The sequence below is a fragment of the Malaclemys terrapin genome, chromosome 2 (genome assembly GCF_027887155.1).
Source record: "Malaclemys terrapin pileata isolate rMalTer1 chromosome 2, rMalTer1.hap1, whole genome shotgun sequence".
In the NCBI taxonomy this organism is placed as follows: domain Eukaryota; kingdom Metazoa; phylum Chordata; order Testudines; family Emydidae; genus Malaclemys; species Malaclemys terrapin.
Genome location: NC_071506.1, coordinates 111,189,688 through 111,199,050, shown reverse-complemented (window position 1 = coordinate 111,199,050; position 9,363 = coordinate 111,189,688). Strand labels below are relative to the sequence as shown.

The window sequence follows — 9,363 nt, the reverse complement described above, 5'->3', positions numbered from 1 at the left end:
CTCTTTTTTTTTTTGTGTGTGTGGGGGGGCATATTTTGATCGCTTACTGAGAGCTAGTGAGGAGATTTTCACTTCTAGAGACCTGGATCACAAAATTAAAAAGGGTCTGTGGGCTTTTTCAGGGTCATATCACAAAACCCACTACAAAGATTTCCATAATTATCTCCTTTAGAACTGAAGTAGCAGGGGCATTCTGGGTAGATGGAACTGCATGGAGATGTTTACATGACACATGCATATGTACTTTGCGCCAGTCAGTGAGGTTAGTCCATATGTGAGGATCAGGTGAACCCCAGAAGTAAAAGAGAATGCCTGCAAACTAAAGTTGCTAATAACTGTGAATCCAGAGACTCCTGAGAAGCAATCCCATTTCAAGGACGTTCTCTCTCTTCTGATGGCAAATTCTGTTCTCCTTTTATATCAATGTAACTCCACTGGAGATTGGACTTTTGGGGTAGCTTTTGGTTCACAGGGAGTGCAGGCTTAGCCCAATAAAAATATTACTTTTAGTTTTTCCAGCAAATGTTTATAGAATGTATGTGATCATAATATAATATGATCGCAATGTTATTTTTTATTAGTATATTAATTAGCATGAATCACAGTGTGCTATGCAGATCTGGTTGCTTGTTTGCTTTTGTGATTAGGCACTTGCAATGATAACAATGCAGTATCAAAAGATTTTTTAAAAATCCATAAACAATTATTTACTTAATCTTAGCAATAAGCCACATATTTGCTCTTTCAACAATAAAATAGTAAAGTTGAAGAATAGAAATTGAATGTAAATAACTTAACACAGAAAGCTGATTAAACATAAGTTTATTATATAATCAAAATCAGGAATGCTTTATGAATCATGCTTCTGCATTTTGTAGATCAAGTTATGCTTGATAGTGGTATGTAAAGCGAAAGCGAGATAAATGACAATAGAGAAGAAACAGTGAGTATTTTATATAGGCTGAAACAAATTGTGTTGCAGTTCGCATATGGTCATATTTATGAAGTGAAAAGAACCTTGCTCATTAGTATGTGGACACTTAAAACCTGTTCCTGGAAAGACTTAGGGCTTGTCTTCACTACCGGGATAAGTTGACCTAAGCTACGTGAATAATGTCGCTGGAGTCAATGTATCTTAGGTCAACTTACCCCAGTGTCTTCACTTTGGTGTGTCAATGGGAGATGCTCTCCGGTCAACTCACCTTACTCTTCTCAGAGAGGTGGAGTACCGGGGTCAAGTAGAAGGTGCTCTGCTGTTGATTTAGCGGGTCTTCACTAGACCCGCTAAATCGACACCTGTTACATCGATTGCAGCAGCATGGATCTCCCCCATAGTGAAGACAAGCCCGTACACACATACTTAATGCACTCTACTTTGAAGTCAGTATGAGCTGTAGGCTTTCACTAGGGATTGTGCAAATGGTCTTTACATGGTTTGATCCTACACTTATTGAAGTCGATACCAAAGTTCCCATTAATTGTCCTGCTCGACTCAACATTGGTGAAGCCTCAGCTGGAGTATCCAGTTCTGAGCATCATACTTTAGGAAAGGTGTGGACAAATGGGAGAGGGTCTAGAGGAAAGCAAAATAAAAAAAGACAAAAAGTTTAGAAAACCGACCTAAGGAAAGGTTAAAAATACTGTGCACATTCAGTTTTGAGCAAAGGAGACCAAAGGGGGACCTGATGAAAGTCCTCAAATATATTAAGGCCTGTTAATTTGCTAGGATGGTGATCAGTTGTTCTACTTGCCCACTGAAGGTAGGACAAAAAGTAATGAGCTTAATCTGCAGCAAGGGAGATTTAGGAAAGTCTTTCTAACCAGGAGGGTAGTTAAGCTCTGGAATGAGCTTCCAAAGGAAGCTGTTGAATCCCCATCATTGGAGATTTTTAGGAACAGGTTGGACAAACACCTGTTAAGGACAGTCTAGGTATACTTGGTCCTGCCTCAGCACAGGGGATTGGACTCGATGACTTCTCAGGGTCTCTTCCAGTCTTTAATTACAGAATTATAGAAATGTATTAGGCTGGATCACAGTGTATAAATTTAAGCACATGCATAAGTCTTTGCAAGATCAGGGCCTTAAAGCATTCTATAGAGGTGGTTGAAAAATGTGTGTGCATATCGGGACGGAGGGAACAGGAGTTTTCCATAAGGATAAATACAGGATGCCTTCCTTTAAGAAGTTAAGTCCACAGAACAGGAGGGCTCGTGTGAGGTACAGAAGTTGAAACAGAAGAGAGAAAAGAAGAGCAAGGCCAATATTTAGCAGTGAGAGGGGAAAAAATGCAAACCACTTCTTTTTTAAAAATCAAAAGCCTTTTTATGGCTTGTCTTGTGAAAATGAAAACAAAAGTCAAATCTGTGGGATGTGAATGTTGGAAAAAGATCACTGCAAAATCAAAAGCAACTTTTTAAGAAATTGCTGGGGTTGAGTGAAGGAAATTGAAATACAGTAGAACGTCAGAGTTACGAACACCTTGAGAATGGAGGTTGTTTGTAATTCTGAAATGTTCGTAACTCTGAACAAAATGTGATAGTTGTTCTTTCAAAAGTTTACAGCTGAACATTGACTTAATACAGCTTTGAAACGTTACCATGCAGAAGAAAAAGGCTGCTTTCCCTTAATTTTTAAGGAGTTTACAGTTAACACAGTACTATACTGTAATTGGGGTTTTATTTTTGTCTCTGCTGCTGCCTGATTGTGTACTTCTGGTTCCAAATAAGGTGTGTGGTTGACTGGTCCATTCATAACTCTGTGGTTCGTAACTCTGAGGTTCTACTGTATGTACTTTATAAACAGTAAACACAATTTCCCAAGCAGTTTAGTGGCTTGCAAGCTGGTTGGACATATTGGACAGGAGTCCCGACTTCTCAAATGTATATGACTTTCGCCACCTCTCTCCTCCCATGTGCCCCCACAAAGTCCCAAACCATATGGGAGAAAAATGGGTGGTGTTAAGAGGTGATGCAAAGATTTGTACATGGGGAGCACTTTGCAGTACACAAGTTTTATTGGTCCTATAAGACCTAAGCACTTTGCTACATGTTCTTCAGCATGTGGCATGTTACCTATTAACTGATTTATGGTGGGGTAGTCTGCCCTCTTATGGGCAGTGGTGCCTAGGGGTCAGCACAACCCTGTCATGTGGCATGGCCCTTTACGATCTGGGAGGTCTGATATATACAAGGACGTAGGACATATTGGTAGAGAAGAAGCGGTCCTGAGAATAAGTAGTGTGTGTTGAAATCCCACTACTGTTTCTTTAAGGGCCCGGGACCAGGAGCCTCGCAGAATGAGCAGAGCAAGGCTCCCCTCTCTCCCAGCCAGATGGGATGAGCTACAGGAAGGGGCCCATCAGATATGCTGCCTCCTCCCTCCTAGCAAGAAAAGACTTATCTGCTGTACCCTCTGAGCCTGCCATTAATTGGGGAAAAGAGGCAGCTGAAGGAGAAGCTTGTTAAGGCCCTACCACTGGCCTAAGTTACAACTCCAGCTGCAGGGAGGAAAGTTGGGGGACTCCTGTCTGAAGGTGAGACAGAGGAACTGCCTAAATTACAACCCCCAGCTCTGAGGAGGAGATCTAGGGGGTGCTATCACGAGAGGGATTGTTTGAAGTACAACTACAAATCAAAGAAGGGGACTGGGAGTCCTCCTGAACAGGGGCAAGAAAAACCTACCTGGATTCTTATATGGACCCAGAATGGGTGTGAACTTGAGCAAGTTACCCTCTGTAGAAAGAATTAATGAACAAGAGCTCCTCTCCTCCCCCTGCCAGCTTTCAGTCCTGCCCTCCTGGGCACCTTGTCGGAAACTGTTCCCCCACACCAGTCCATCTCTTGTCCCATCAGCATTCAAATCAAGCTGCTTCCTTCTCCACGCTCATTGGTGGGAGGTCATTAAGAGCATGGGAGAGACAGACTCCCTGCTCTCAGATCAGGTGCCTAATATTTGAAGTCTGGACTGAGCATGTGCAAACTGTGATTTTTTTTTTTTTTTTTAAAGGCTTATAACTTGGCCAAATTTGAGTGGATTTTCATGGGCACCAAAAAGCACTTTCTCACAGAAAGGTCATCGTTCTGCCAAATTTCAAAGTGCTAAAGCTTCTTAAAGGAAAGGTCACCAGAATTTTTTAACATTGAGAAAAACATGTATTTTCCCCATTCTTGGTCTTGGAAACAACTGGAACGTTTTGGCTGAATCTTTTCAAAAAACATTAGCCTGAGGCAGACATCTCGTGTGGAAAATTTCAGCCCAAAGGGTTAAAGCTGGAAAAAGTTACACACAACTTAAAACAGGATTTTACAATGGGAAGTGTCTGGCAACCTCACTACTAGGTGATACTCCTGGCTCTGCCTATAATATGCCTGGTTTAAATAGAGTTAAGAGCATCCACGCTGTGGTTTTTGCCCTAATTTGACTAAATCCGTTTTTAAGTGCAGTGCAACATTAAAAATAGACAAGGCCTCAGTCAGCAAGAATGGAGCTCCCTCCCCAACCTTACTTTCTTGGGGGCTCTGAGTCCTATGATCTCTGGGGCCCTCTCACTTATCCTTCCTCTGCCATGTATACAGGAGGCTCGGGAGGGGTTACTGCTAACCTCAGTCATCTGTATCCATGGGATCTAGGGATTGCCAATTTTGGTTTCACATAGTCCTGGAGGTTTCATCACATGGCATAATCTTTAATTAAAAATTAATCTTTAATTCCAGGAGACTCCCAGACAATCCTGGAGGGTTGGCAACCCTCATGGGATCACTGTGGAGGCAGTGGAAAGGACCTAGAGAGACCTTGTCAGCGGCCTGGGGCAGCTAATGAATCCATCTTATTGAGTTGCCAGGTTAAGTCATGCTGGGCTTAACTCCAGGACAGTAAGGGCCTCACAGCTTTAAGGATTTGGCCCAGTGGGCATTAAAGGAATTCTGAACCACCCCAGAGATGCTGAACACCTAACAGGGGTGAGTCCTAACGAAGGGTCTGGCCCCAGGTTTGACCTTTGAGAGAGCTCGGTGGCAGCTTTACTGGGTGGCTGCAGTGTGTGCAGAGCTGATTGCTGTCAGTGCAGCTGAAATCCGTTCCCTGGCTAGCACTGGCAGTGTGTGTACATATTGTATAGCAGTACTGTATTTGATCCCAATGCTGTGTGTAATCTCTCCATGGTGACTGCATAGCATTCATGGCTATTTAAGGAGTGGGGGGGAAGGGAGTTTGGGTTTTCTGCCAGAATTCCCACTCAGGCAATTACATTTCTGCCTGCAGACTTTCCCTGTAGCTTCAACTGGAGAAATCATTTTTCCTTACTCCCACTCCCAAAAGCTCCTGGCACGGAATTGCTGCTGTGTATCTAAAACCTAGCAGTAGCCACACTGCTGTGGCGGATGAAGTGGTCCTTGCCTGTACGTCATTTATTATAGACTTGTCCCTAGCGAGGAGTGCTGTATCAAATCAACACATTCCACCGCTCTCATCCTCCAGTGTCTGACTGTAGCATAACAAGTTGGTCCTGCCAATTACCCTGCTAGATGTTATTCAAGCAACCAGTGGGAAGCTGACGAAAGGTGATTGAGAGCCAAGACAAAACCATAAGGGGAAAGAGGGATTTCTCATTGCACAGATATTAAGTAAAAGTGTTTATATGTCTTTGAAACCGACCAACTAGGTTTTTTTTCTTCTCTGCATAAGCAATATTGGTGAGAGTTAGTAGTAGGTTATTAATTGGATACCAACTTCTTCCACCTTGCTTTAGCTCACCACGGTGTTGTAAACACTATATATCTGAGACATCTGTGTCTTAATACTAAAAACCAGCAGAGGGCAACGATGTCTCAGTGATAACAATAGCAAGTACATGACAGCAATTATGCTAATATTAACTGCACTTATGTTAATATAATGGTAGTATCATACTGTAGTATTTTCTAGCATAGTATCAATATAGAAATAATATTAAAGAGACAGTGTCAGGTAGCTTTGGTCCCAAATTTAGATTTAGTAAATAAATTTTTAAAAAGTAGTAATTTTCTGCAGTTAGTGTCCATTTCAGCAAAGCATATGCTTATGTTCCTCTTTATTCAGCAAAACACTTAAGCACTTGCTTAACTCCCTTCGAAGTCAAGTTAAGCATGTGCTTTGCTGAATCATAGATTTACAGATTCCAAGGCCAGAAGGGATCATTGTGATCATCTAATCTGACCCACATAACACAGGCCCTAGGCTTTCCCTGAATTAATTCCTGTTTGGACTAAAGCATACCATAGAATCTCAGGGTTGGAAGGGACCTCAGGAGGTCATTGAGTCCAACCCCCTGCTCAAAGCAGGACCAATCCCCCAGGCAGATTTTTGACCCAGATCCATAAATGGCTCCCTCAAGGATTGAGCTCACAACCCTGGGTTGAGGAGGCCAATGCTCAAACCATTGAGCTATCCCTCCCCCTAATAGCAGAGTCTTACATAGAAATGTAAATCCAAGGATAGCTGGCAGTTTCCTGACATTAATGAGATAAGACTCTCAACACCCACGAGGTAGATAGTAAGCAGAGCCAAGCACATTTGCAGCAAATTATTTACTCATGGATTTAGCCTCTCTCTGTCTACTTAACAAATGGTCACGTGCAGATTGTGATGTTCCCAAATGCACTTGTTCAGGTTAACTAAATGAATGTTGTGGTGTGTGTGTGGGGGGGAGGGTTTAACTACTCTGTGGATTGGTCTTGAATAGTTTGCTGAGAGCTATTGATCTTCAAAACTCAAGATGTTTTAGTTAACTGTAATTGGTCATATAAGTCATGTGCTATTGTTTCTGTTTCCCTGATTGGTTGAGCATAACACTTATAATCAGTAGGGATGCATGAAGGAGCTACTGGGGCTTTGAGTCCATCATAGAGACATAGCAGTATAGGGAAAGGCAGCACATAAGCAGGATTTGAGAATCTTAGAAATGTTCAGTGTTTCCCTTCTGGGCCACACTGACCTTGCCCAAGGCATCAACAACAAGTTATTATTTTTAGAAAAAGCAGGCTACTGTACTATTTATTGGTTGGGGCAGAGTTTAAAAGTAATTTTTTCTCATTCTAGTCACATGAAGTAACAGTGTATATGTGGTGCTAGTTTAAAGAGTGAGCTTGGATCCCTGTCCATCTCATTTAATTGCCATGTAGCAGGACTCTGAGGAGGGGCTGTTGGTAGCTAAGTGTAAGTTAGAGCGGCCATCAGGCTGTCCTAAATTATTCTGAGGGCCAGATTGGTCCCTGCCTGGCCATAGGATTGAGTTATGATAAAGGTGGCATAAAGCTACCTTTGCCTCTGCCTCCACTGCTGTGCTGAGAACAGCTTGGCAATACTAAAGTATGGGCCACAATATCCAGGCCCTGTTTGTATCCAGCTAAAAGAAGCCCCCAAAGTTACTAAATGATGCTTATCTGAAGCTTGCCCCTCCAATCCTGTCTGCCTCCAGTTCAGTTTCTTTCTCCCCGTTCAAACTGACCTTTGACCCTCTCCCTAGTGATGCTGACTGACTCCCAGGCTCTCTCAATTCCCAACCCAGATGCTTCTTTTATCTCCCCAATCACAACAGGACCTTTCACCTTTGTTGAAATTCCCCAAGCTAGATCTCAGTGTGTCTGTCAGTCTCTACTGGGCTTGAGCTGCCAACAGTCTTCAAATTGTGGATGCTCTGGGTCTCCACAGGAACACTCTGCTTCTGACCCTGCAGCGTCCCCACAGACCACGAGATATGAAGGCAGCATCTGGCTTAGCGGAGACATTCACCAGGGATTTTTTTGGAATATCAACATAGGCAAAGCTGGGGAGGGGCAAAACATCCTTGCATCAGATATGTGGAGAGTTTAAAAGGCCTCCATTCAGTTTGTTGTTAGGGTCAGTATTTTTCCTCCCCAAAATGAGAGGATTACATCATTCTAATAGCGATACAGGTAGCCAGGTTTCCTGGAATGTTGCGCTTATTTGATTCTGGCGGTGCGGAAACATGCAGAGTGAGTGTTCCAACACCAATGCTGAAGAGCCCAAAGATGAAGTGGAAGCTGCAGCAGGATCTGCTTACTAGTTCTTGGCCCAAATGAAACACCCCTATGATGTGGGGAGTGCAGGGGATATCAGAATCTGAACCCAGACCTGCATCTCATGGCTGGCCATATCCTTGTAATGGGGCATACCAAAGCCCCACATTTGAACAGATAGGGGGTTCGATATCGGGATCCAAATTTTGCAATGATGTTACATTTCTCCTCCTTTGGGGCCAGATGGAGCCCAGCTGTTCTATAGGTGAGTGGGGTGGGGAGGAGAGAGGATACAAGGAACCACACCTTGTACCCCTGCCCAGCACTGGGGTACAGCTGCAGTCTCCCCATGTGCCGTTAGGGGGAATGACACCTCAAAGGGGGCGAACCATGGCCATGGCCCCAGTCTCTCCTTCAAAGGCATATGGTGAGAGTATGATGCACCCAGGTCCATCCTTAGGCATACGCAGCATACAAGCCTGCCAGACCTATTAGTACAACACTGAAACTGTTAAAGAGCCATTCAAGTGGTAATGAAGCCATTTAACAGGCATTTGCCCACCCCCAGGTATATAGTGTCAGTTTCTGAATTTACTGACAAAAACAGTTGTGCATTGCTGTAATATTTACTCAGAACACGTTAGTCTACAGGCCCTTAGTTTAAAATTTATTTTAAAAATATTCATCAGTGTGTTGCTCAAGATGATAAAATCAAATCTCTAAAAAATCCTTGCATAGATTTTTAGATGCACAATCTGAGTATTCATCTTTAGCCTTAAATGCTTGGATCTTTAGACATACAGTTTTTTAAATAAATCCTTCAAAAGACCACCCTTATGTAAAATACACATGTGAGCCCGGGCTGCAGTGGGCACAGGGGCACCAGTTTCATAATACTGCATAGGTCCCCATAAATCCTACGGATGGCCCTGATTGCACTCCATGATAGGGTTACTATATTTAAAAAATAAAAAAAGAGGACACTCCACAGGCCCTGACCCCACCCCTTTCCCACCCCGGCCATGCCCCAACTCCGCCCCTTCCCCGCCCCAACTCTGCCCATTCCCCGCTCCTTCCCCAAAGCCCCCGCCCTAACTCCCCCTCCTCCCTCCCAGCCAAGCAAAAAGGGCTGCCCGAGCATTACCAGCTTCACGGTTTGCCGGGCAGCCTCCAGACCCTGCGCCCCCGGCCGGCGATTCCCCAGCGCAGCTGGAGCCCGGGAGGGGAAGCGCCCAGCTGGGGGCGCAGGGTCTGGAGGCTGCCCAGCAAACCGTGAAGCCGGTAGCGCTTGGGCTTTGGGTAGCCCCTATGCCTCCGGACCCTGCGCCCCCGGCTGGGCACTTCCCC

General features: G+C 44.0%; 1 protein-coding gene across 3 annotated transcripts in view; it reads left to right on the top strand.

Moving 5' to 3' along the window:
• The window catches only part of LOC128831526 (uncharacterized), a 91,825-nt gene that overhangs the window by 55,173 nt on the left and 27,289 nt on the right, over nt 1-9,363 (top strand). The window lies entirely within an intron of this gene.